This window comes from Gopherus flavomarginatus, chromosome 2, assembly GCF_025201925.1.
Source record: "Gopherus flavomarginatus isolate rGopFla2 chromosome 2, rGopFla2.mat.asm, whole genome shotgun sequence".
NCBI classification, from domain to species: domain Eukaryota; kingdom Metazoa; phylum Chordata; order Testudines; family Testudinidae; genus Gopherus; species Gopherus flavomarginatus.
In genome coordinates, this window is record NC_066618.1 from 122,438,842 (window position 1) to 122,465,409 (window position 26,568).

The 26,568-nt window shown below is 43.5% G+C and overlaps 1 protein-coding gene across 1 annotated transcript in view; it reads right to left on the minus strand.

The window, feature by feature from the left end:
- Positions 1–26,568, minus strand: part of GABBR2 (gamma-aminobutyric acid type B receptor subunit 2) — an 895,125-nt gene that overhangs the window by 638,340 nt on the left and 230,217 nt on the right. The gene's annotated exons all lie outside the window — the stretch shown is intronic.

The following is a 26,568-nucleotide window of genomic DNA, read 5'->3' on the forward strand; positions in this document are numbered from 1 at the left end:
ATAAGACTTTATGATTTAGGTATTTAAAAGAGCTCTTGATTTGCATCAGCTACAATCTAGCAACTCATTGAAATCAAAAGCTCCATTTCTATTTTTACACTCATCAAGTCACTGACAGAGTAAAGAGACTAAAACTAGCATAGTGTCCATGAATGATTTAAGAAGATGGCTATTGCATCAGGCTTCCACCATCAATATTTATACTCCATTGCAGACAGATGTGACAGAGTTCCTCATAAATGAACTCTTAAAAACAGAAGAGATAAAAGACAGTGCTGTCAACAGTTTGCAAACATTTTAGGAACTGTATACTCTACAGATGTTGCATTGTGAAGAAATAGTACATTTATGGTATATTGGTTTTTTAGTATGTGTTTTCAATATAGGATAAGAGAGGTTAATAAACTGGACAAAAAACACAAAATACCTGTAGCGAAGGGAACAATCGTAGACTGGCCAGTGGGATGTTTTAAATAACAAAACAGCTTTTCCTCCCCAATCTCTATTAAATTGATTCCTTGAATGGTTAACACTAAGAAACAGACTGGGGTATGTAATTAAAAAACAAATTGTAATAACATTTTTCTTTTCAAGAAACCCCGTAAATTACAGAGGAGAGGAGGCCTGTTTCTTATACAGGTCAGGATGCTGAACAGTGAAGACTATAGCTGGGTTACATTTTTTCGACTTAAATTCTGTTTTGCTGAAGAATGTAGATTAATGTTGACCAAAACATTTTGCAGATTTGTGTCAAATTTGCCAAATTGCTTCAGTTGGGAAAAATGACCTGAAAAAATAGAAACGTTTCAATTTGACTCTAAATGACTTTTTGTTTTGAAATTTACTTCAGTTTCATTTTTAAAAATTTAAAGGATCAAAAAAGTCAAAAACTAAATTAAACATTTTGTTATGAGTTAAATGAAATGCTTCATTTAACCTAAAAGTAATTATTTTTTGTTTGGCCAGTGAGTTAACAATGAGTTATTCACACAACTCTAGTCAGGTATCCAACACCCAGCCTCCAATGGGGCTACAGAGACTCAAGTGAACTGTGCTCTTTGGTTTTTCAGCACTCAGTGCTCACATGCCTATTTAATTCCATTTAAAAAAAAAAAGAGAAAATTGAGGACACATTGGTACAGTTTACTGTTTCCTCTTACTAGGTAAATCAGACATTTATCATAGCTATGCTGTAAACTTTAAAATCAACTTCTCTTCTAGCTCATTTTGTTCATTTTTTGCTCTTATATATTGGATAATGGAAATGCCCTTTGTTTCTGTTCATATGTGAAATACTGGTATTTTGTTGCTTTGCAAACCATATGAAGATAATGGGCATAAAATTTTAATGCAGTGCATCTGTGCATGTCACACATCTGAGGGCTGAATTTAGGTCAACATTTTCAAAATGTGGTTGCCTAAAGCTACATACCTAAATCCACTTTAGGATAGCAAATTTGAAATGTTGGCTTTTAGTCTTAAGATTTACATGTGACAGCTTATGACCAGAGAACAGGAGCAGTTGCAAATATTTTGAATTATTATTGCTTGGGTGTTTTGAAATTTAGTTTTTAAAATGTAAACTTTAAGAAATTCTGTGTATATACTAGGGACAAGACTGTGGCATTTAGCCACAGCCAATAGAAAAGTAGTCGTTCTTCAGGAAGAATCCTGGAGAGAAAAGCAGCCTTTGATGCGTTCTGCATCAAACAGCTTTCCATTTGCACTGGGGAAAGCATAGTCTGTTTTATCCTTTTGAGGAGTGCTGCGTGGTTCCCCCGGCATGGCCTATCAAGTCTGCCAGCTAGCAGATAAGGGATCTGGAGCCACGCCTCCACCTATATCCCACCCCATCTAATTGTTCCCAGGAATGAGTATCTTGGTAGCAGCCGCTGTGCTTCCTTTAACACAGTAACTGCAATTATAGCTGGCCCTTTAAATGTCTATGTACATATAAGTTAGTCTTATGGGAGAGAGCAATGTGGCTGGATACGACCTGGTGATTAACTAAGACTATGATTAACACAAACATGTCAAGTCTCATTCATTGGGTGTGAGACTCATTCATTAGCATGCTATCTCACTCTCACACACATTCCTAAGCCTCTCACTCATTTTGAGTAAATATATAAAGATTTTAAACATTGTTATTTAGACGCTATAACTGACAACAATACATCAGGTGTCACAGGCATGGGGCTTAGAGCTTGCTTTCCAAGCTTGTGTACTGTGGTAATCATGGAGCCTATAGACCCACATCCTATATGTGCAGGAGAGGGGAGGGGAGGATATGCGGGGGTGTTTGTGACTACGTGATGGTCAAAAAATATGAGTTCACCCACAAATGAGCAGACTGCACAAATTCATGTCTTCAGGGATCTCCAGCCATGCAGGTTTTTGTTCTAGCCAGCAAATAATTGTTTTTATTAAAATCCACTGATTTGCATTGTACATAGAATTCTCATGTGCCCTAGACTTTAGTATGAATTGGGACATTAAAGTGTTTCATATGCAATATTAAGTGTACATTGTAAAACAAATTATTGCATGCTGATTAGATTAAAAAACCTGGACTATTAGATGTTGCCAAGGTCCAAAGATGAAAGTCCCTGTTTTAAGCAATGACCCAATACACCACCTGGAAAGTCTCACTTTTTGGCCTTGAATCTCACTCCTTGGGACTGTAAATCTTTTTAAAGACAGTCAATCCTTGGCATTATGCTAAGATTATTTTCAAAAGTGCCTAAGTCTCATGGACTTTCAATGGAACTTAGATTTGGAAGCCACTTAGGCATTTTTTGAAAAAATTGCCATAGTCTTGTTTAATTGCCAGCCCTTGTGCAGTCACATTGTTTTAGAGGAGAAAGTGAGCCTGTAAGTCATTTAGATGATTTTCAAAATTTTACACTGTGTGATTAATTTGTGTATCAATTTTTTGTTTCCTTTTGTTACTGGATTTGTGGAGTCTATCAAAACTCAATCTACTTATTTTATCCGAGAGAGGGGGAAGAGGTGACTTACCCTGGCCTAGAAATACCTTGGTGAGAAAGTGACTTCGGATAGTAGAGCTCTCTTTAATCTACCAGACAAAAACCATTTAAAAAAATCCAGTGGCTGGAACATAAAGCTTGGCAAATTTAAATTAGAAATACGGTACACATTTTTAACAGTGAGTGAATGTAATTACTACTGCAACAACTTTATAAAGGATGTGTTGGATTCTGTCACTTGACGTCTTAAATCAAGATTGATTTTTTCCCCAAAAGAGATGCTTTAGCTCTGTGGCTCTCACCCTTCCCAGATTACTGCACTCCTTTCAGGACTCTGGAATATAAATACTGTACTTACATTTCAATTGATTTATGTTATATGATAAATTATGATAAACATGAAAAGTGAGCAATTTTTCAGCAATAGTTTGCTGTAACACTTTTGTATGTTTGATTTTGTATGCAAGTAGCTTTTATGTGAGGTGAAACTTGGGGTACACAAGACAAATCAATGTATAGTCTATAGAGCAGTATAAAATCACTGTCTGTATGAACTGGAAGGAGCTGAAGAACCAGCTGCTCTAGCTGTGGCACATAAACATGGTGCTGAAGATTGAACTGGAGAGCTACAAGCTCTAGCGCAAAGAGCTGCAGGAAAAGACTTTGAACCATGCAAGGCCCCAGTATTACTATGTGAGCAAGGACAGACCAAGATGTGATGTTCATCAGTAATAGTCTGTCTTTCTCCTTGTGTCAAACTTGACTTGACTTTAACAGTTACCTGACAACTATGAAAAGGAAGAATTTCCAATTAATGTGTTCAAGAAAAAATGACCTTAAAGATACAGAAAAGCAAGCAAGCAGCACTTGGGAACTTTCTTTGAGAGAAGATAGGAATTTTGCAGGAGTTAGACAAAGCAGTGTCTGTTCCACCATCACAAAGACTCATCAGTGGCTATGCAGCATTTCCCAAATGCAGGCAACTGTGGCCGCATATAGCCACCAGGAGCTCTTCTTGCAGCTGCAGCCTCCTGGTCTGTGATTCTGGGAGGAGGAGGGAAGCAGCAGCCACCCCTCCCTTTCCCAGTTGTTCCTGGATGCACCACCTTAGTGTTGGCTGCTGATGCGGCAAGCAGGGGTTGGGCCCTGCCCCCCCTCTGGAGACAGCTGGGCACAGTGCTGGAGGAGCAGGCAGCCAGTGAGTTCCCCACCTTCCCAAGGGTGGTGGGGTCAGGCTTTGGGCTTCATCCCTGGTGTGGTGAGGCAGCAGGCTCTGGCCGCAGGGTTTCTGGCTCACAGTGCATGGCAGAGGGCCCCAGACTCTGGCCATGTGGCTTAGGGCTCTGTCTCCATCCCCCAGACATAGGGCTTTGGGCTCAGCCCCCTGACCCCCCCAATTCCATTGCCCATGGCCCTTCCTGCCTATGCCAACCCCCCTCATCCAGGGCTTAATTTGTCCCCAAGCTTGCTGCGGCTGAGTAAGTCTCGGGTATGTTTGTTTACTGCTAGCTAGTAAGTCTGCTGTGAAAAGGGATATTAAACATACAAGTATCATTTTTCACAACACACGTGCTAGCTAGCAATAAATAAATTATTGATTTTGATGTGTAAATGTGCATATTTGTTTTTCCTAAAGCTAATTAAGTATTTTAGGAAAAAGTGTGAGAGCGACCACCAGCAAGAGTTAGTGGCCACACTCTCAGACCACCAAAAAAAATTGTCCTGAGAACCCCTGTTCTAGAGCAGTGCTTCTCAAAGCTGGTCTGCCACTTGTTCAGGGAAAGCCCCTGGCGGTCCGGGCCTGTTTGTTTACCTGCCGCGCCTGCGGGTTTGGCCGATTCTGGCTCCCACTGGCTGCGGTTCGCTGCTCCAGGCCAATGGGGGCTGCAGGAAGCGGCATGGGCCGAGGGATGTACGGGCCACCACTTCCTGCCACCCCCATTGGCCTGGAGCGGCAAACCATGGCCAGTGGAAGCGGCGATCAGCCAAACCTGCAGACGCGGCAGGTAAACAAACAGGCCTGGACTGCCAGGGGCTTTCCCTGAACAAGTGGCAGACCGGCTTTGAGAAGCACTGCTCTAGAGAATATAATGTATCCATACTAGATTTTTAAACAATGAAATGGAAGTCCTGTGAAAACACCTACTGGATTTATAATAAGGGTATGTAAAAATACATCAATAAGCAAAAGGACAAATGTGGCATCCTGGGACTCTGCAGGTATGTAACAATATGTAATCTAGAGGGGTATGAAGACTGAGCTTGGACATTCTCTGAGTAAGACACTGAATTCTCTCATACATTACGTTGTGGGTGTAATGGTTAAATGAAAGCCTTGTTAGTTGCACTGGAGAAGATAGAAGTTTTAGTGAATTTTGTAAATTGCAGACACTACATGTGGATCCCAGAAGTGTAGAACGATAGTATCCTTTATACCAAAGGAACCAATTATCCAGCCCAATATGGCCACTTCTAGTTCTGAATGTCCCTCCAAAGTTACCTGATATGCTTTTCTAAGAGAAATTAGATTTTAGAAATACAAATGGCATCACCTTCATGGACTGCATCCCATTTTTTTTTAAAAAAGGCTAACTTTTGTAACAATAAGCAGTAGTCAGTCACTAATAACCTATCAAGAAGCGGGAGTATTGCCTTTGTCAGCCTGACCTAGATGAAACAGGGGCCAAAAAGAAATCATTTTTTCAGTACTCCTGTGTGTCACAATCTAATTACCTGGTTTTCAAAGTAAAGAGAATCATTCACAAAAATACAGCAAATGAAGCATCTTGAATCCCTCAGTTTAGAAAGAAACAGGCAGAAAAAAAGATGTTTGCTGTGCTCTCCATTTTTTCTGAAAACTAGTGGCACTGGAGAAAGTGAAATCCTGCACACTGTGCCTGGCTCAGAGGCATTCCTGATCTCCAGTAGATTCTTGTGGGAGAAGTCATAGGGTTGAAAATAAGAGCTGTGGAGTGAAGGGAAGTTTTTCACAAATAACTTTGCAATTTCAAAATCTGGCTTCATTCCAAATTGGAGGCAAAACTGAAAAGTTTAAAATTATTTCTCTGGATAATTATAATCATTTTGAGTTGATGGATACATCTTGTTTTGATGGAATTGAAGTGTTTTAGTTCCATTTTGACTTTATTTTGTATGATATTATATAATGATACAATAGAAAATTGAAATTTAAAATCTATCGGAATGAAAAATTGACACATTTTGTTCCAAAAATGTTGAAATGGTATATTTTGATATTGGTCAGAACTTTTTCTTCCAGGGTTCTTCCAAAATGAAATTCTTGAGAAACCAACCCAATTTTGAAGTGTTTTGGATGTCAATAGAACTGCATAGTCTGATAGAATATAATTCTGTCAATTTTTCCAATTATTTCTACTGAAAAATCAGAATAGAAAATCAGTTAGAAATTCCAATTATACTATGATACTCATAAGAACATCACTTGGGAAAGGCTCACTTTTCTTTACGCAAACAAGCTGCACTGTGAGACTATTATATAGATCTATTATGTATTTCAATAAAGCTAAATCATGTGAACATGGACTAACTGGAGACAGAATTTATGTAGATAAATAAATCAGATCAAAGCAAGATTTTTTTAAAGTGGATTTGACTCTGAAAAGAACAGTGGAGGTTTATAGTTCAAATGAAAACAGCATCTCTAACTAAAGTGTTAACAAGCAAGCAAGAACTGAATTTCCTCTTCATACCAAGGTATAAGGACAGACTGCAAGTAGAACTGTATAAGCAAATGGCAGATGTCAGGTTTGTTTTCAATAAGTGTGCAGGCCAATGCAATAAAATACAGATGCATCAACCACCAATTGTGTAATGTCATACTTATAATAAAAGGAATCATTTTGCAAGTGTGTGTTTCTAAGCACAAATTGCAAAGAAATACAAAAGCAAAATTAATGAACATACAACTGGCAAGTAAAGCTCTAATGTTGATCATACCCAAACAGGCTTTTTTGGGTCTCAAAATATTTAGAAAAAAAGATTGGTTTGTGACATGGGAAATAACTGAACAGAACAGTAGTTTCAAATCAGTTACTGGAGCTGAGTACAATATAATAAGAGGTAACCTATCAAATAATTAGTGACTGCTCAATGAACAAAGTGAACCCATGTGGCAAAGTTAAACTAGACTGCCTTTAAAAGCATAAATACCATTCAGAGTTTGACTCAGTGGAATAGGAAGTCCCATATTTGCTTGAGTTGAAGCTAAATCTGTAAATGCAGATGACTAAACAGTCATTTTCTATAGACCATGATGCAAAGAATTTGGTGAGGTGCATTAATGATATGCTGGGATCACTGATGAATTATCATTGAAAATACATGCACCACAATGTTCCATTAGTACTGAAAAATAAGAGACAAGCTGAACTTGACCAGATGGTGAAATTAAATGTTATGGAGTGCATACACACAACAACTAACTGGAGTAACAGTTTGGTCACTGGATCTAGACAAACCTTAACTTATTTGATTTAGCAAAAGGATTTGAATAAAACCATCAAAGCTGAGTACTATCCCTTGAGAACAGATGAGGCCTCCATTTGACTGTCTCCTTGTGATGGAGTATTGTTGTAGTAACCAGTGCTTCCAATTCTAATAATTAGAAGCAACATCTAAACACCACAGGTATACAAACTCCACTCTGATCAGTAAGGGCTTAAGGACCTGCTAAGGGCTCAGCCAGTCTCATCCCACTACACCTGCAGGAGATGCATAGACAGAAGGAAGAGTTAAAAGGGAGCAGAACAGCTCACTTGTGGGCAGACCAGGAAGAGAACAAACCTTTAGCTTGCTGCTCCTCAGGAAAGGGCTGAGGGAACACAGGATCTCTCCATCAGCACCTACCTGAAGGTCCCTCCTTGAGGGAAGGGAGGACCTACTTCTGTTATACCCAGAGAGGGAGGGATTTCCCCCTCATGCCTATGAACCTAGTTTATTTTTGTTGATTCCCTGTGTTTTGTTTATGGATACCCCCGAAGGGGACAGACTTGGAACTGACCTGGAGAGACAATAGTGGGGTGGTAGGAAGTGACTCAGGGAATACAACCTTGAGATGCCTCTAGGTGTCAGACCCTTTGGTAGCCCTCACAGGGATCTGGGCCAGAGCCTCGTAGAGTGAGAGGACCTGGGCTCCCCTAACAAAACCCCCATATGCCTGTTGAAAGGCCTAAACCCTGACCACTAGGTGAGGATCCCCATGAACACTGTCTATCACACTCCTTTAATCAGACTGTAAACTCTTCAGGACAGGGACTGTCTCTTACAATGTGTTTGTACAGTGCCTAACACAATGGAGCCCTGATTTCAGGTGGGACCTCTAAATGTCATTGTAATGTAAATAATAATTGTACATGCTTAAGTGTTTGCTAGATCAGGGCCAGAGTGTTCAGCACCTTGCAGGCTTTCAGCCAAAAATGAGCAAAATATATTCAGAGATGATGTAGTGTTTTGCAATTTATCAAAGCAAAGAACCTTAAATCTTCCAGAAACAAATTTCATATTAGGTTAAATGAGAGTAGCAAGTTATTCAGGATGCCGCCTCAGTGAGAATGAATTTTGACAGGACACGAAAAAAGCAGAAGCAATTCTACAAATGGAAAGACCCCAGCACAAAGGGATTCTTATAGAGATTCATGGACACGTTAACATAGATAAGCAAATTCATCCTTAATTTATCACAAGTCAGGGCTCCACAAAGAATTCTCCTTGCGGACAGTGCAGAATGGCACTGGGATGATTGGCAAAAGAAACACTTTGGTGAATTAAAATAAATTGTCCCAGGTTTCTGTGTATTGAATTATTCTGAGATTAGCAAAGAACCTAATATCTTGCCTTTTTTCAAGATGATTATCCAGTGACATACTATGCAAAGCAGTGACTAGAACACAACCATAGTATTCTCAGACCAAAAAAGAAATATTGGCAACTGTATTTGTTTGAGTGTATTCATAGTCATAAATTGATTGAAATAGAAAAATCATTAGCCATCAGAAGACACTGGGCAAAGCACTGCCTAGACTTCAGAAAATAGCATGAAATTGCAAAAATATACTCATTAAATGTGACATACAGGCTTGGTAAAGAGCTTCTTATAGTGGACATACTTTCCAGGACACCTATCAATAGTGAAAACAAGGAGCTGCATGAAGCAGAGTCTGAAGTAACAGTGACCCATCCAGGGCCGGTACAACCCATTAGGCAACCTAGGCAGTCGCCTAGGGCATTAGCATTTGGGGGGCAGCATTTCGGGTCCTTCAGCAGTGACTGCAGCAGCCCGATCTTCATCTGCCCCGGTCATTGTTGGCATTTAGGCGGAGGGAGTGGGGCAGGGGGGCGCAGGGAGGGCCACCTGCAGCAAGTAAAGGGCGGGCGCGGAACGCAGGGGAACCAGCTCATGTCTGCTCCACCTCCTCCCCGAGCACGCCACCCCACTCTACTTCTCTCCCTCCCAGGCTTGCAGCGCCAAACAGCTGATTGGCGCCACAAGCCTGGGAGGCAGGAGAAGTGGAACGGCGATGGTGTCCTCGGGAAGGAGGCAGAGCAGAGGTTAGCTGGGGTGGGGAGCTGCCACATGGCTCCCCAGGCCAGGTGGAGCTGCCGTGGGGGGGGGATGCCTCAAGGCAGAGCTGGGGCGGGGAGCTGCCAGACGGTGGAAGTTTTGCCTAGGGCGCGAAACATCCTTGCATTCTCCCTGGACCCAAAATGACCCAAAAGTTTACAACAGTGAGTAATTCTAAATGGCTGCCCAGCAGAAAAAACCCAGCCACTTCCAAGTAAAAAACCTCTTGGAATTACAGAGATTAAATTGCTATATATGATGGGATTCTGTACAAGGGATATCATGTCATAATACAATACAGCATGAAGTCAGAAATGCTAAATATAATCTGCAATGCCCACCTGGGTTTAGAAAAAAGTGTAAGAACAGAGCCCAAAATAAATGCTCCCATCAAAGATAGCATATTGAAGTTTAAAATGTACAATCAATATAGGAAAGAAAATGCAGAGGAACGATGGACACCCTATAGAGCATTGTTAGAATATCACAATACATTTCACAATTCTCTTAGGATAACTAATTCAGAGACTAATTGGAGGAAGATTAAAAACATTCGTGCCAATATCTAACTAATTTCTTGGAGCAAACAAGTTCACCCTGAAGTAATTGCTTAGGAGCGGTATGCCAGAGAACTAGAACAGAAAAAGTACCACAAGAATACCACATACTGCTGTGAAGCTCTGGGGGTTCACCCAGACCAGTAAGGGGTGTGTCTCTGCCTGCCCTGTAACCCTGGGTGCTTCTGTGCTGTGCTGCTTTGGCTCAGAGCCCTGACACCAGCAGCCTACTCACAGCACAATGGCCACACCCTGACTTCCACCAGCCTGGTAACTCCTTGCAGAGTGACACCAACAGCCCTTCCAGTCCTGAGCCTTCCCAAAACCATGTCCCCTGCAGTGTCCAGTCCCTCTCAATGGACCTTCAAAGAAGTGATCCAGCTTGTTGCCTCCAAGAGACAACACATTCAGCAACTTGTTAGTTTGGCTGAAGACTCACACTTGAGTTTAATATACAGCACTGAGATGACTTTGTAATAAAATAAGAATAAGTTTATTAACAAAAAACCATAGTTTAAGTGCTTTAAAATAAGGGTGAAAGATAGGCAAGGTTACATATCAAACAAACAAAACACTTTCTAGTGAATAAATAGTAGAAGAAAAGAAACCTAATCAAGATAACGTTCTGATGGCCACATTTCAGCCCCTTCTTCCAGTTTTGGGCTCCACATCACTTTGATTTGGGCAGTCACATTGGCTAAATAAGGAAAGATATTAAGCTTCACTGAATCATGTTTTTTATTTTTGTCTGTCATTTCTCCGTGGTGCTGATAGTCAGTTGGTTGCTAGGTTTTTCACTAAGACTATGGAAGTCATGTTATCAGCCTGTAATCTGTTAAATGCCTTAAAAACCACCTTCCTTTGCTTATGTAATTTTAGTGCCTTTCTTTACTGGCTCTTGTTGTATAAAGTGTGTTATGATTTGATCACTGTCTTCCTTTTAATCAGTGAAAAATTCAACATATGGTACTTGAATTCTAGTGTAGAAAGACTCACAGGGAGTTCCGCTAGGTGCTACTCAAAAGCTGGAGCATGAATCCTTAATCCATCATGAGGCTGATTGCAGCTGTGGAAGAATTTTTGAATTTTCACAATATAGGGTTGATGATTGTTATTATTCTTCAGCAGGACTTAAATAGTATGTAAACTTACTGAGATTGGAAGTTAAGATGATTAAGCCTGTCAAACTCCTAATCTCATTCATTTAACTTTCATTATTTGAGCAAAAAGCAAAAGTTCTTGTCATGCAAAAATGCAGATAGTATGGCAGCTTAATCAATATGGACACAACGGGCCTGTGATGCAGTGAAACCCCATCCTGGGATAGAAAGGATTAAGAGCCAGTTACTTACATCTGGAACAGAGGGACTCCTGTGAAGGGGCTTGATCCCATAGGAGAACAGACAGCTCAGGAAAACTCAGCCTCATGGGCCAGGACTCAGTACAGGAGCTGAAGGGAAGACTTTGGAGTTGCTGAGAAGGAGATTTAAGACAGAGCCCAGAGGAAGGGCTGGTTTGTTGAGAAAGTTTGGAAATTAGTTTGAGCTTTTGTTGCCCCAGAAGGGATCTGACTTAGAGGCTTCTCAGCTGGAGAGCTGAATTGTACACAGAGACAGATGGCTTACAGGGGGTGCATGCTGGAGATGAAGACCCCGGTGACATCACACACCCACACTGGCAGAACTGTGGAGTTGAGCACAAGGGTGGTTATAAGGTGTTCCCAGCTGTAACTACCACCAAGGAGTTTTTCTGACAGTCTGGTGTTCAGGACCGGTGCAAGGATATTTTGCGTCCTAGGCAAAACTTCCACCTTGCGCCCTCTGCCCCCACCCCTCCCCCCAGAGCACTGCTTATTATAAACGTTCAAAAATGAATACTGCATAATGTGGCATTGTTCATTAGAATTAATACAGATTCGGCTTGAAAATTTATTAATTTCATTATTTAGCCTACATATTTAATGAAAATAATTGAATAACCTGACAGGGTGTGGGGCTGGCTGGCTCTGGGCAGGGCAGGGGATGCGAAGCTGGTTGGAGATGGGGTGTGGGGTTCGCTGGAGACAGGGGGTGCGGGACTGGCTGCGTGCAGGGCAGGGGGTGTGGGGCTGGCTGCAAGCAGGGCAGGGGCTGCAGCAGGGGCTGGATGGAGACAGGTGGTGTGGGGCTGGCTATGGACAGGGCAAGGAGTGCAGCAGGGGCTGGCTGCATGCAGGGCAGGGAGTGAGGGGCTGGCTGCGGGCAGGGCAGGGGGTGTGGGGCTGGCTGGATACAGGGGTGTGGGGCTGGCTGGATACAGGGCAGGGGGTGTGAGGCTGGCTGTGGGCAGGGGGTGCAGCAGGGGTGGCTTCGGGTAGGGCAGGGGGTGAGGGGCTGGCTGGAGGCAGGGGAAGGGCTGTGGGGCTGACTGGAGGCAGGGCACGGGATGAGGGGTTGGCTGCAGTCAGGACAGGGGGTTCAGCTGCCATGGATGGAGCTGGAGCACAAAGAGCAGCTGCAGAAGGAAGAGCTGTTGGACAGAAGCTTCTGTGAGGAACCGGCTCTGTCCCATGGAGAGGTACCACTGCGGGATATGCATTTTAAATAGCAGTGGGGATGCCCCTGCAGCCCCTTGCCCTCTCAGCCTCCTGGGCACTGGCTGTCTGCAGCTCACTCCCTTGGGGCTCACCCCGCTCTGCTCCTCTTGCCCCCAGTCCCTCATTAGGCCTGGGTGCACGGAAAGCATGCAGCATATCTTTGTACTGTGTTAATGACTCCTAAACTGGTGGGGGCTATGTCTAATTGCTGCCACTATCTCTTTCTTTGCTGGGCAATTAGATGACAATTAATTTGGAATAGCCCAGAGGGGTCAGAGTAGAGAAGGAGGGAGGAGAGACCTTTAGGTTTCAGTTCTGTGCAAAGCTGGTTAACTTTTCTTTTCAGCTGCCTATAAACAAACCTAGTAGAGAAAAGAGTTTCTTCCCCACATCCCCTCCCCCAAAAAATCGGTTATGATTTTAATGGATCCAGAAGCAAAATAATTCTGTAATCAAAAAGACAAGTTTCCTGCTTTCCCTTCCACAAAGATCTATTTCCAACCCAGGTAACTTATTATTTATCATCTGTAGTAACTATGTTCTCACGTTTGAATGATACACTGTAGTGTTGTCGGAGTTCTTTGGAAATCCCTCAGTTCTTTTGCGGTGTTGGGAGTGAATGCTAGACCCTCGGTTAATTACTTTTACCTTACTTCACATGCCCTTCTTTCGGTCATTAATTTTTGAAGTTAAATTAGATTTTCAAAACCCAGCTTTAAAATGATGTTCATGCCGACAATTGCAATTTAATTGTCCAAACGGGGAAATTGATGCCTTGAAATTATGGGATCTAATTTTAAAACTGTATTTAAAATGTGGCATTATAAAGGGGAAATATTTTAAAAGGTTTTACCAGCATCCCCATTACTGTTACCCAGGATTCTGCTTCAAGCAGTAACACAGGAGGGAGAGGGCAATGGACAGATTAATGTTCAGTGGTAATTCAAACAAAAAGACATTTACTCTTAAATTATCTCGTTGATGCCTAATTGACGATCTAATAGCATGTATCAAGTACATCAAAACTTCGCTGAATAAGCTTGATAGCATTTCTAAGGGGGACACTAAACATTCCTCAACCCTCCCCTCACCCCCCACTATGCCCTGATTGGGCAGGTAGGCAGCTCCGGTGGATGCAGTGGTGTCTGCGGGAGGTCCACTGGAGCCGCGCGAGCAGCCGACCGCCCGCAGGCACGACTGCGGCAGCTCCACAGGCCGTGGAGCTACCACGGGAGCTGCCCCTGCCGACCCTTCCGAACACCCTGGGCTGCCGGCTGCCGTGGCGGCGACCTGACCCGGGCCAGGGGACCCCCTGGACTGTGGGCTGCCGCGGCAGCGCCCTGACCCAGGGGACCCCCAGACTGCCAGCTGCAGCGGCGGCGCCCTGACCCAGGGGACCCCCAGACTGCCAGCTGCAGCGGAGGCGCCCTGACCCAGGGGACACCCTGGGCTGCCGGCGGCCGCCGGCAGCTCAGATTCCCTCTCTGTCCCAGCAGCAGCGGCTGCTCAACCCTTTAAAAAAAAATTTGAGGGCGCTTTTTGGCGCCCTCAAATCCCAGTGCCCTAGGCAACCGCCTAGTTTGCCTAAATGGTTGCACTGGCCCTGCTGGTGTTACAGGAGTACAGCGGCGCTTTGACCAAGATCTTTTCCCTTTTGCATGCCATGAATGTGCTCTCTGTACTAGTTCTCCATTATTTGGAGATTCCCCTTAGATTAGGGGAATTCTCCATTAATTCCAGTTTTCCAGATACACTGTTCTAGTGGTGCAGAGTAAGGGCAGCCACAGATGTGATGCTCTGTTCAGAACCTCTTTATAAGTCAGAAAATATCCTGTCTAAGAAGTGCTGGGTGCATGGATACAACATGGGCAAATTAAGGCTGGCTACTTTGTTGGAGACAATGGATCTAGGAACTATGGAATGTTCAACTGATATTTTTTTGGTAGGGGGGAGGGGATTCTTTTTCCACACCCTCTGTCTCCTTGTAACCAAAGCCATAGGAGAGGGGATGCATCTCTTACAGCAGAAGTATCAAACACCAACCCTGCTTGATGTAACCCTGTATAATAAAGTCTATAGGAAAACCTAGGAATAAACTCAAGATGCTAATCTGAGTTACAATACAAGGGAAGAAACGGCAGTTTAACTTTAAACCCTGTTAGCTAATGTGGGTTAGTTAACCCAAGTTCAGAATACTGTTTTTATCTGCAGTGAAGACCTGCCCAAAGAGATTGAAAAACAATGTTAGCTAAAAGTATCATTGGTAAATACAGGCCCTATTCGCCGGATTCTAAATTCACTGGCGATTGAGGGGACTAGATAATCTTACATCTATATACTGAACCATGGACCAGAATTCAAGTTAGAGTTTGGCCATCTCCACAGAATGAGTTTGGTCATAGGTTCTGATTCAGTGGAGCATTTAAATGCATGCTTAAATACATAGTTGAATATAATTTGAGTCATCTGGGCTCCAGTTCAGAGAAAGCACTTAAGCGCATGCTTGCTATTCAAGACAACCCTTAAGATGATTTCAGTGGAAGTTAAGCCCATTCTTAATGGAATAGGCATTTTTTTTGCATCAGGCCCTAAAAAAAAAAAAAAAAAAAAAAAAAAAGAGGCAGAAAAAGCATGATAAAGATTTATCTTTTAGTCTGAAAGACTTCTTCGGAGAAGTCTAAGCAATCAAAAACTAATACTGATAATCCCATCCAGAGGCAACTGAATAAAGCTTAACCTATCAGTTACCATGCTGAAAGCAATAAGACATGCAGTACAGACTAGAAAACAGTAATTAATATTTGTATTGTGAAAACAGTACTTAGATTTAAATAACTACCTTTTTCTTCATTGTACAGTGCCTAGCACAATGAGGTCCTGATTGTTATAGTAATATAAATAAATGATTATGCTGTTGTGAATATAAAAATGAATTTACAAATCACAACATAACCCAATATATAGCTAATTCCACAACTGTTCAGTGCATAATAAAAAGAGCCCAAGCTAAGTAATAAATCAACCAGCTATCTATAGTTAAGTATTTCAGAATGATTGACAATGATTGATTCAAATGAGTAACAATCATTCTTCAATTATGCTGTGTTTTATGAGGTTCATATTGGATTGGCCATGTTTTAAATTCATATATCCTCACTCACTGAGTGATGGGCACAATATAAGAACAGAGAAGTGACAAGGATGATCCAGAAATGAAAATTAAAAAGCATTGCCTTCAGAAATGCTAACTGTGACTAGGTGGACTGGCCCCACACTGGAGCGGAAGGGGTTAAGGCAGCGCTCTTAGCATCAGAAGCCATGCCCCTCAGCCCTGCTGGGCATGCTCCAACTGCTGCTACAGTATAAAAGGGAGCAGCATAGCTCAGTCTGGGCTGACTGCCAAGGAGGAGAAATGCTTAGTAGAGGCTCCAGCCCAGGAACCATTACAGACCTTACCTATGGGAGCTGAAGAGCCTGAGACCCAGACAAAAGGCCTGCTCCCATCAGAACCCCAGGGAGTGTCCTATGGCTAGGAGCCTGGAGGCCCTGATACCCTATGGACCACTGTTGTAGGAAGTGACCCGGTGGGGGAGTGGCACCTTCCAACCTCATACGGTCAGTGAGTTTCAGCGAGATTCCCTGCTGACCCAGAGGTGGACTGCTGTGCTGCTGTTAGAGCACTGGGTCAGGGTCCTGTGGGGTAGGATGGGCCTGGGCCCCCCTACTGGGGCTGCCACCCCCATGGCCACACTACACTGCATTTGATGGTGTTTATATTGACTCTGGTCATTGAATGGCGCTGCCCTGCAGACAAAGGGAGCCCTATTGACTCTGGCCATTGGGTTATGTAACCCTGAGTCTTGGCATAACCCTTTTGGCTTCACTGTGGGGCTATCATGCCCTTGCCCCACCCCCAGGGTGATGGGGTATACTGGCCCCATGACACTAACCATATATTTACAAGTAGTGAGGATAAATGGAACATTCCTTGTCTGAGTTTCAGTTAAAAATATTCCTGACTTTAAAGTCTTGCAGCTTATCAGAATGAATGACAGCAAAGGCAGAGGCTCATCCTACACATAAGAAAAGAAAGTGTTGACTGTCCAAGGGATAATCAGCTTTTGATATAAGAAATGGAAACTTTATATCTCAAATACGAAACAATAGCACTCACAGCAAATCAGTCTTCAGAAGAGGCTACATGCCCTATCAGGGATAGCCTACCTGACAAAAATGATAAAATGTGCATTACTGAGGGCAAAATTGGGTTTCTGTCAGCAAAGGGGGAAAATAATTAAATAGATCAGGGTGTCGGCAACCTTTCACAAGTGGTGTGCCAAGTCTTCATTTATTCACTTTAATTTAAGGTTTTGCGTGCCGGTAATACATTAATGTTTTTTAGAAGGTCTCTATAAGTCTATATATTATAACTAAACTAGTGTCACATTGTAAAATAAACAAGGTTTTCAAAATGTTTAAGAAGCTTCATTTAAAAATTAAATCAAAATGTTGACCTTAAGCCGCTGGCCTGCTCAGCCCGCTGCTGGTCTGGGGTTATGTTCACCTAGGCCGGGAGCGAGCTGAGTGGGGCCTGCGGCCGGGACCCCAGCTGGCAAGAGTCTGGCAGCAAGAACCCCAGACTGGCAGCGGGTTGTGTGGACTGGGACCCCAGTCTGGCAGTGGGTTGAACAGAACCGGCAGCCAGGATCCCAGACCAGCAGTGAGCTGAGCGGCTCAGCCCACTGCCGCTCAGGGGTTCCATCCACTGGCTCCTGCCAGCCGGGATTCCAGCTGCTGGACCTACTCAGCCTGCTGCCAGTCTGGGGTCCCGGCCCTGCCCACATACAGTGGGTACCTACTTTCTCCCTGGTTCTGGCCCATTCTCATCCTCTCTCTGCACTGAGCTGAAGGTGGGAGTGCACTGAGCACAGGGCTGGGGGTGAAGGGTCTGGCCAAGAGCTAGAATGAGGGAGGAGGCTCAGGATTGGGGCAGGAGGTTTGGGTGTGGGGCACTTACCTGCACAGCTCCCATTTGGTCCAAGAGGTGCAGGTGAGTGTGTGTGGGGTGCAGGAGCTCCCATTTGGTGCTCAGGGTGAGGATATGGAGGGGTGCAAGAGTCAGGATGTGCGGGATGCATGGGGTGGGAGGCTGGGTAGGTGGGGGGTGCAGGTGTCAGGGCAGGGAGTGGGGGGATGGGGATGTGTGGGGATGCCAGAGTCAGGGCTGGGATCATGGGGGGGGGGGGTGAAGGAGTCAAGCAGAGGGCTGGGTGTGTATGAGGGGGGTACAAGGCTCAGGGTACGGGCCGGGGGGGGTGGGGCTGCAAGGCTCAGGGCAGAGGCCTGGGTGTATGCGAGGGGGGTCAGGGCAGAGGGCTGGATGTCTGTCAGGGGGGGTGATCAGGGCAGGGGGCTGGAGGGGATATGCCCCTATTCCACCCCCCCTTCCCCAAGGCCCTGACCCCACTTCTTCTCCGCCTCCGCTGGGAGCACACTGACTCTGCTTCTTCCTGACCCCCTCCTTCGCAAGGTCCATCAGCTGATCAGCCGGCAGGGAAGGAGGGAGGGTGGGACAGAGAGGCAGGGGAGCTGGCAGGACCAAGCTTCTGCCCCTTGCCCCCTGCCCCTGCTGGGGAGAGGTGGAGAACAGCAGGCCAGGCTGTGCTGGGCAAGATTTTTAATGGCACACTCCTGCCTGCCAGGACTCCGGCAGGCAGCAGCGTGCCATTAAAAATTGGCTCGCATGTCGTCTTTGGCACATGTGCCATAGGTTGCCGACCCCTGAAAGAGATTATAGAAATAAGATCTTTTTAAATAAAAAAGAAACAGCATTTAATTTTGTTAACATCTCAGTAGAAAACAGGTTTCTGTAGCAATACAGTGTATCTTTGCTTGATATTTTAGAAAACTAATGTTTAAATTCCAGCCTTTGGCCTAGACAGAGACTATCAGCATTACTTTATCTCCCTGATAAACCTTTTGTATTTTTTTGACATTAGCACAATTTTATTTAAAGGAGCTCAGTTATTTAGATCCAAGTCTTCATAGGTAACCTTTATACTCACTTAATCTTGAAAAAAAACCAAACACTAAACCTACTAGGCACAGAGTGAGCTCTTTCAGAACTGGCTGAGCACTTTTAAAGTAAAAGGTAATCACAAGCATAATTTACTCCCTGAATTCACTGTAAAGGAAACACTGTATGCTTTAAACTGTCAAATACAATTTCCTATTTTGATTAGGATCTTCTCATAAATAGGTTCTTATACACTGAGGGCTCAGTCCTACCCACCTGAAGTCAATGAGAGTTTTGCCAATCAGCTCCCATGGGAGCTGATTAAGACCCTTATGAGGCAACACTGAATGTGAGGGGGTGGAATGAATTCAGATAGAGAGCAGCTTGAAATATTTCCTGAGAAAGATGTTTTAAGTAGTAAGAGCCACAGAGCTATCTTTATACAGTACCTCCAGAAAGGCAGAGTAGATTAATAATCCATAAGAAACTGTCATCGCAGTCAATTGCTGCAATAAAGAAACAATAAAAGGTTTTTAAAATATCCTACAGGTGTGGAATTTCCTGCAAAGCTTTTTTTAGTGCATCCTTTGATGAAATGGTAATTTACAGTAAAATGTCACTCACTCAAATACACTATCTAATCATCAAAATGATTTTTTGGTTACATTTTATTCCTCAAAACCCACTTTAAAAAACAAAATAAATAAGCAATATACATGTTTAAATGTATGTTGCTTTGTTCTCCTCAAAAAAAGCAAAATACACGGTACCTCTCAGAATGAAGGGTAAAACAAGTAAGGAAGATAATCATCATCAGGAAATCCATGCTACAGGACATTAAATCTGAACTGCTACATATATAAAAACAAAACTCTTAAGTTTTTTTGGGGGGCGGGATTTCCTTGGGGGGAGGTTTAAAGAAGATAGTGAGTATCTATTAGCAAGACACTTGAATCTGATTTTGTTTAATTAAATAATTCAAAACTAAACTCAAAACAAAGACATGCACAAACATTAAACTTTATTTGGGTTTGTTTAAATGTATTTGCCTACATCTGGTATAGCAATTAGCCTGCAGAAGATGATTAAGAACAATAAAACAGCTTAAATATGTATACAGTAGGTGCTAAACCAGTGTCAAATTCCAGAATGTTAAATCTATTTGCACTTACGGCTAAAAGAATAACTCATTGAGCACAGCCTAAAAATGAATCTTCGTGGATTTTAGTTTTGACTTTTTTGTAGTAAATTTCCTAGGAAACTGCATTTACCTCTTTTTACTCTGTTTTATTTTTGTTAACAGACAGACACTGATGAAAGGGATGCTGTTCTTCTGTGAATCTCCAATCAAAAAAATTACTGTACAGTGATACTACTAAAGTAGCTACCCCCTGTCTGTACAGAACAGAGTTGACATGGGACATTGACACAAAGAATCATTTGGAAAATAAATAATTCACTCAACTATCAACAATTTGACAACCTGACCTAGATGGTTAATTTTCTTCATGTAAATTATATAGCTGTGTGTGAGATAAGTATAGTGGATAATCATTTAGATATTTTTTTTAAAGTCATTAACTGAAAGCACAAGGAATAATGCAGTCTCTGACTCTGCAAGAGTTACTGCAGTTACGGGGACAAAAAGAACCTGTTTTATGCCAAAATGCCATTTTTACCCATGGGTTCACTCTAGCAGATAAATGTTAAAACACATTACTAAATATTCGTAGAGTTAGAGGCCAAAAGAAATCATTATAATAATCTATGCATCTGTCCTCCTGTAGACCATAGAACTTCATTCACTCATTCCTGCATCAAGCCCAATAACTTGTGGTTGAACTAGACCGGTCTCAGTTCCTAGATGTATAAACTTTACATTTTGCTATATAAAAAAGGGGAAAAAAAACCACATTGCTTAGTAAACTGGACACAAGTAATCTAGATGGTTCTGACTAAGGCCTTGTCTACACTAGTACTTATGTCAGTAAAACTTCTGTCACTCAAGAGTGTGTGAGAGTCAGTCTCTCTCTAGCTGGGAAAGGAAATGGACCTGGGAGCTCAGGGAATGGAGCAGGGCTGGGGAAGGGCCAGAGGAGCTGGGGAACTCCAGCCTGGCAAATCCCCAGGCTGTGGGCCTTGCTAAAGGCCAAAACAAGTACTGGGGTTGCAGAGGCTGTAGCCTGGGGTTAGGTGGAGGCAGCTGGTCCAACCCCGCCCCTTACCAATGATGAGTGGTGGCCATTACAGACTGCAGTTTGCCCCAGTGAGTGGGGGCTAGATAATGACTGACAGTAACCACTGAGGGAAGGTGGTTATAGAGGGTTGGGGGTTCCCTGGAACAGGAGAGCCAGAGCAGGGGTACTGTGGAGGGGTAAGAGGCACTGAGGTCTGGGAGGGACACGGGGGCCTGAAGCAGGTGAACCACCCAGCAGAGGGTGCTCTGACTTGGAATTGAGCTAATTCCCAGGACAACCAGCAGGAGGCGCCACACCAGTGAGTATCACCTCGCTACAGTATGCACAGTGCTATGTCAGTGGGAGACACTCTCCTACTGACATAGCTACTTCCACTTGCTGAGCTGGTTTTATTAGGTTGAGTGGAGAGCTCTCTCCTATTGGCATAGAGTGGCTACATGAGTGCTTTTACAGCAGTGCAGCTGTAAGCTTGTAAGTTTAGACATGGCCTAAGTGAGCCATCTACACCCATAGTCCAAGACCAAGCCATAGTTACAATACACTTCTGAAGGGTGTCACTGTGGTTGGCTGCTTTAGGCCTCAATTCAACGAAGCATGTGCATGTATATGCTTAAGTGCTGTGCTGAATCAGGGCTTTAATAACTTAATTTTCTTCATTATATTGAAAGCTAAAAACCTAAGTTAACAGCAGCCAGCTGCCAAGCCGTGACTTACAAAAAGCCACGTGGTATCTGCCCGTAAGCAACGATGAGTGCGGAAACTGCTGTTTTGAGCTGTTTTCAATCTGATTTCTTGCCTAAATCTGTTGCTCTCTCCCACTCTAACCATGATCTCAAGGCAGACAGCTGCATAGAGGGGCACAGTAGCTCTTTTTGTCCCTTTCATCCTCCAGGAACTGTAAAGGAGTTCGTTTCAAAGCCGTACTTGGTTTTTATTTTGATAATTTTTTAAAAGGAGTGTGACACTGGAGATTTCACAATTGACATACATTGGGCTAAGATTCTCTTTTCCCCCTAAGAGCACCAGATTCACAGTCTGTAAGTACCTACATGAAAAGAAGATTTCTGATGGAAGGGATCTCTTTAATCCAGTAGACAAAGGCATAATATCCAATGGCTGGAAATTGAAGCTAAGTAAATTCAGATTGGAAATGGAGTGCAAAATTAATCATTGCAACAACTGACCTAGGGATATGCTGGATTGACTAGGAGTTGAAATCTTTCAATCAAAATTGGACATTTTTAAAAAAGATGCTCCCGCACAACCAGAAGCTATTGGGCTTGGTGCAGGAATTCCTGAGGGAAATAGTTTGGTCTGTGTTAGGTAACACATCAGACCAGATCATAATGGTCCCTTCTGGTATTAAAATCTAAGCCTTGGTCTACATTACAAATTTATGTCAGTATAACTGTCGCTCAGGGGTGTGGAAAATCCATGCTCCTGAGCGACGCAGTTATACTGCCTGACCTCCCAGTGTAGACAGTGCTATATCAACATGAGGGTTTCTCTCACTGACATAGCTACTGCTGCTTGGGGAGGTGGAGTACCTACACCAATGGGAGAAGCTGTCCCATCAGCAAGTATGTCTTCACTAAGCACTGCAGCACTGTAAGTGTAGACAAGCCCTAAATGAGTATATTTAAAATTGTTTCCAACTTCTGCCAGAGACCAGAATTGAGTGAGTTTAGTCAGTGGCAGATTAAGGGAATCCAAGATCCTAGGCCAATGCACATGTGACCACAGGAACCTGTGGTTCTACCCCCACAACCCATGTCTTAGCACCAGCCAATACTTGGAGTTGCATTGGCCATGGGAACCTCTTCTCCCAAAGGAAACATCCTATGATCCCTCTATTGCCTCACAGGGGAACAGCAGAGTGCCCCTCAGTACTTGCCACAGCATTTACTGAATATGTCTGCTTGGGTGAGGGCGGGGCGGCTCCAGGCACCAGTGCAGCAAGTGCGTGCCTAGGGCGGCAAGCCGGGGGAGGCGGCGTGCTGGTAGTCATGAGGACATCAGTTAGGGAGCCTTCAGTGGCATTTCTGCGGGAGGTCCACCGGATCCACGGCTTTGGTGGCAATTCGGCAGCAAGTACGCCAAAGACATGGGACTGGTAGATCACCTGCAGAACTGCCACCAAATCTGCATGACCAGCGGACCTCCCACAGAAGTGCCGCTGAAGGCACCCTGACTGCCATGCTTGGGTTGGCAAAAAACAGAGCTGCCCCTGTCATAAACAGATAGTTAAGGGTTAATGTCTCTTTTACCTGTAAAGGGTTAACAAACAGTAAACCTGGAACACCTGACCAGAGGACCAATCAGGAAACAAGATACTTTCAAATCTCGGTGGAGGAAAGCCTTTGTGTTTTTTGGGTTTTGCTTTGTTCTCTCTGGGTCCAAAAAGGGACTAGACATGCAACCAGGTTTCTTCCCAATCTCTCTGCTACGGTCTCTTATATATTCAGAATAGTGAGTATTAAGTAGGAAAGTCGGTTATAGTCTTTTGATTGTTTTCTCTATTTGCAAATGTGTAGTTTGCTGGAAGTATTTTAAATTGTATTTTTGCTGCGGGGAGGCTTCTTTCTGGTGTCTATAAGCTGAAAGACCCTATAACTTTTACCATCTAAATTACAGAGACACCTTTTACTTTTTTCTTTCTCTCTTTTTATTAAAAGTTTTGCTTTTTAAGACCTGTTTGATTTTTTCCCCATGTTGAGGCTCAAGGGAATTGAGTCTGTATTTAACAGGGAAGGAGAAGGGAGGGGGGAAGGGTGGAATCCCTTTGTTTTAGATTCACAGAGGTTGAATCTGTCTATCTCTCCAGGATAGCCCAGGGAGGGAAAGCCTGAGAAGGAGAGAGAAGGTGGGGAAACAAACCTGATTTCTCTGTGTTGTGATTCAAGGAGTTTGAATCACAGTAATCTTCCAGGGTAACCCAGGGAGGGGAAGGGTTTACTTTCCTTGTGTTAAGATCCAGAGGGTCTGGGTCTTGGGGGTCCCCAGGTAAAGTTTTGGGGGGACCAGAGTGTACCAGGCACTGGAATTCCTAGTTGGTGGTAGCACTACAAGATCTAAGCTGGTCATTAAGCTTAGAGGAATTCATGCTGGTACCCCAGCTTTTGGACTCTAAAGTTCAGATTGAGGAAATACACCATGACAGCCCCTGGTGGGCGGGCCAGGCTAGCTACACTTTAATCATCCTGCCATTTCACATTGCTCTCCATCAGTACCCGGCCCACGCTGGGGAAACTAAGGATCCAACCAGTGGACCAAATTTGGTGATGAATCCTGGTCACGCGGCATGTTGTACATAATGTAATCTTTGGGTGGGATAAAGTTCATTTCATTTCCCATCTCTAGTGCCTTAAAAAACCTAACTCCTATAGAAAGTAGTTGGAGATCCAGAGTTCAGTCTCTACAGATTTTCAGCAAGGATTGCAGAGTCAACCTCCCCACATTCAAGTTACAAAAGGAACTAAAGAAATGAATTTAATTAAATAACTCTATAAAATCTTAGGATAAAGAAACAAATAATGTAATGTTTACAGCATGACATGGCTATTTCATAATCCACAAACATTTATGTATAACTGTTAAGGTAAAGAAAACAAATTAAAATCTGAATAGTTTAGTCTCCACAAAAATACAGTGAGAAGAAACTGAAAGTTCCCAAAAGCTTAGGTTTTGTTCACCTAAGTCTCATTTAGTCTTTGATCACCAAATCTATACAGTCGGTTGAGTCTAAGGGTATGGCTACACTTACAGTTGTACAGCGCTGGGAGTTAAAGCTGTCTTTGTACAGCTGTGTAGGGAAAGCGCTGCAGTGTGGCCACATTTGCAGCATTTGCAGCGCTGTTGGGAGTGGTGCATTATGGGCAGCTATCCCAGCGTTCAAGTGGCTGCAACGTGCTTTTCAAAACAGGGGGGTTGGGTGGGGTGTGACAGGGAGCGTGGGGGAGACAGAGAGAGTGGATTTTTGGAGCTGACACTGTTCTCAGCTCCCTGCCTTGCAAGTTCTAAGGACTGGAAGATACACAGCACCAACCTTCAATCATTTTAAAAGTTTTGAGCCCATCCCCCACCCCTCTCTTACTCACTAAATGCAAATTATGCACTCCTAAATAGCCTTCAGACCACATAAGCAGCTGCTCAACACTGACTCCCCTCTCTCCTCAAGCAAATAGCTGTGAACATTCCAAAGCAATTCCCCTGCCTCCGCTCGTCGCTCGCTGGAGCAAAGAGCAGCTGTGTTTGTTTTTTAGATAGGTAGCTCCGGGGAGCTCGGGAGCTCTGAGTTCAGCCATTCTTCCGGTTTGTTGTGGACAGGAATTCTGGGATACCTCCTAATACCCTGGAGGCCAATAACAGCGCTTTTGGTGGCCACACTTGACGAGCAGTGCTGCATCACCAGCGCTGCAATTGTTACACCCAAAGCAGACCAGGTGTACAGCCAGCGCTGCAGCCAGGGAGTTGCAGCGCTGGATGTGCCTTGCAGGTGTGGACAGTTACTAAGCTGCAGCGCTGTAAACCCACCACCAGCGCTGCAACTCTCCAGTGTAGCCAACCTCTAAAACAATATCTTCAGTTAGAATCCATGCAGACATTTCCTCTGCTGAAATCACTGCTAGCCAGTCAGCTAACTGATTAACTAGACACTCAAGTTAAGTGTATAGATTTAAAGAAAACCCCACTGCAAAATGCTTCAGAGTTAGGGACAACAGTCTGCTTTCAGCTCCTGGGCTCAGCTTCTCTCAACTCACACAGGACACATAGCCGTCTGCAAAGCCACATCCAATTCCAGAAGCTTCTGAATGTGGAGTGCTTAATCTGCCTAGCAACAATGACCCAGCCAACTCACTTCTACCTCCCTACAATGGGTCTCTTAAAGAGGTATCTCCCTATGAGGCACATGGGTTACACATATGCTTAGAAGACTCAGTCCTCTCCTGGGGAAGCCCCCCTTCCTCATTCTTCCAGGTATAGTCAGGGCTAATCAGGGGGAGGGGCAGGAGGGCCATTTGGCCTGGGCCTCAAGCTCAAATTGTTTGGTGTTTGATAAGTTTTGCAATTTGTTTTTATGCGCATCCCTATCAGACCAAAATGTGGTGCACACTCTCAGTTTAGAGCTGCAAATTTAAACAAATAAGAGATGTGATTTTTCTTAACTGATATTTTTATTAATATTTAATATGACAATCTATATCAGTTCTGATGGCACAAGATTAGACCATGTGTCGTCATTTTTTATTTTTATTATGGCTAGGGGCCTCAAGAGCTGGAAGTGGCCTGGGCCTCTCTGGACCTCTGAGAGGGCCTGGGTGTAGTTAACATCTCATGAAATGCATTGGATAGTTCTCTCAGAGCTGTTGCTAAAAGCTTTATGCAGATCAGAAACTTATTACATTATCTGTTCAATCACTGTTACACTCAGGGCATGTTTTCAAACTTTGTTACCACCGCCGGCAGGGCTAGAAACTTACTTTAAAAAAATACAGTGATTCTGATCTCTTTATGTGACTAAGAGCTAGACATGGGTCAATAATGCTTTTGTCTGCATTCAACTCTGATCTTAAATTTATTAAAAAACTATAACACACAGTGATTGGAATGTCAGTGTGAGATTTGGAGATT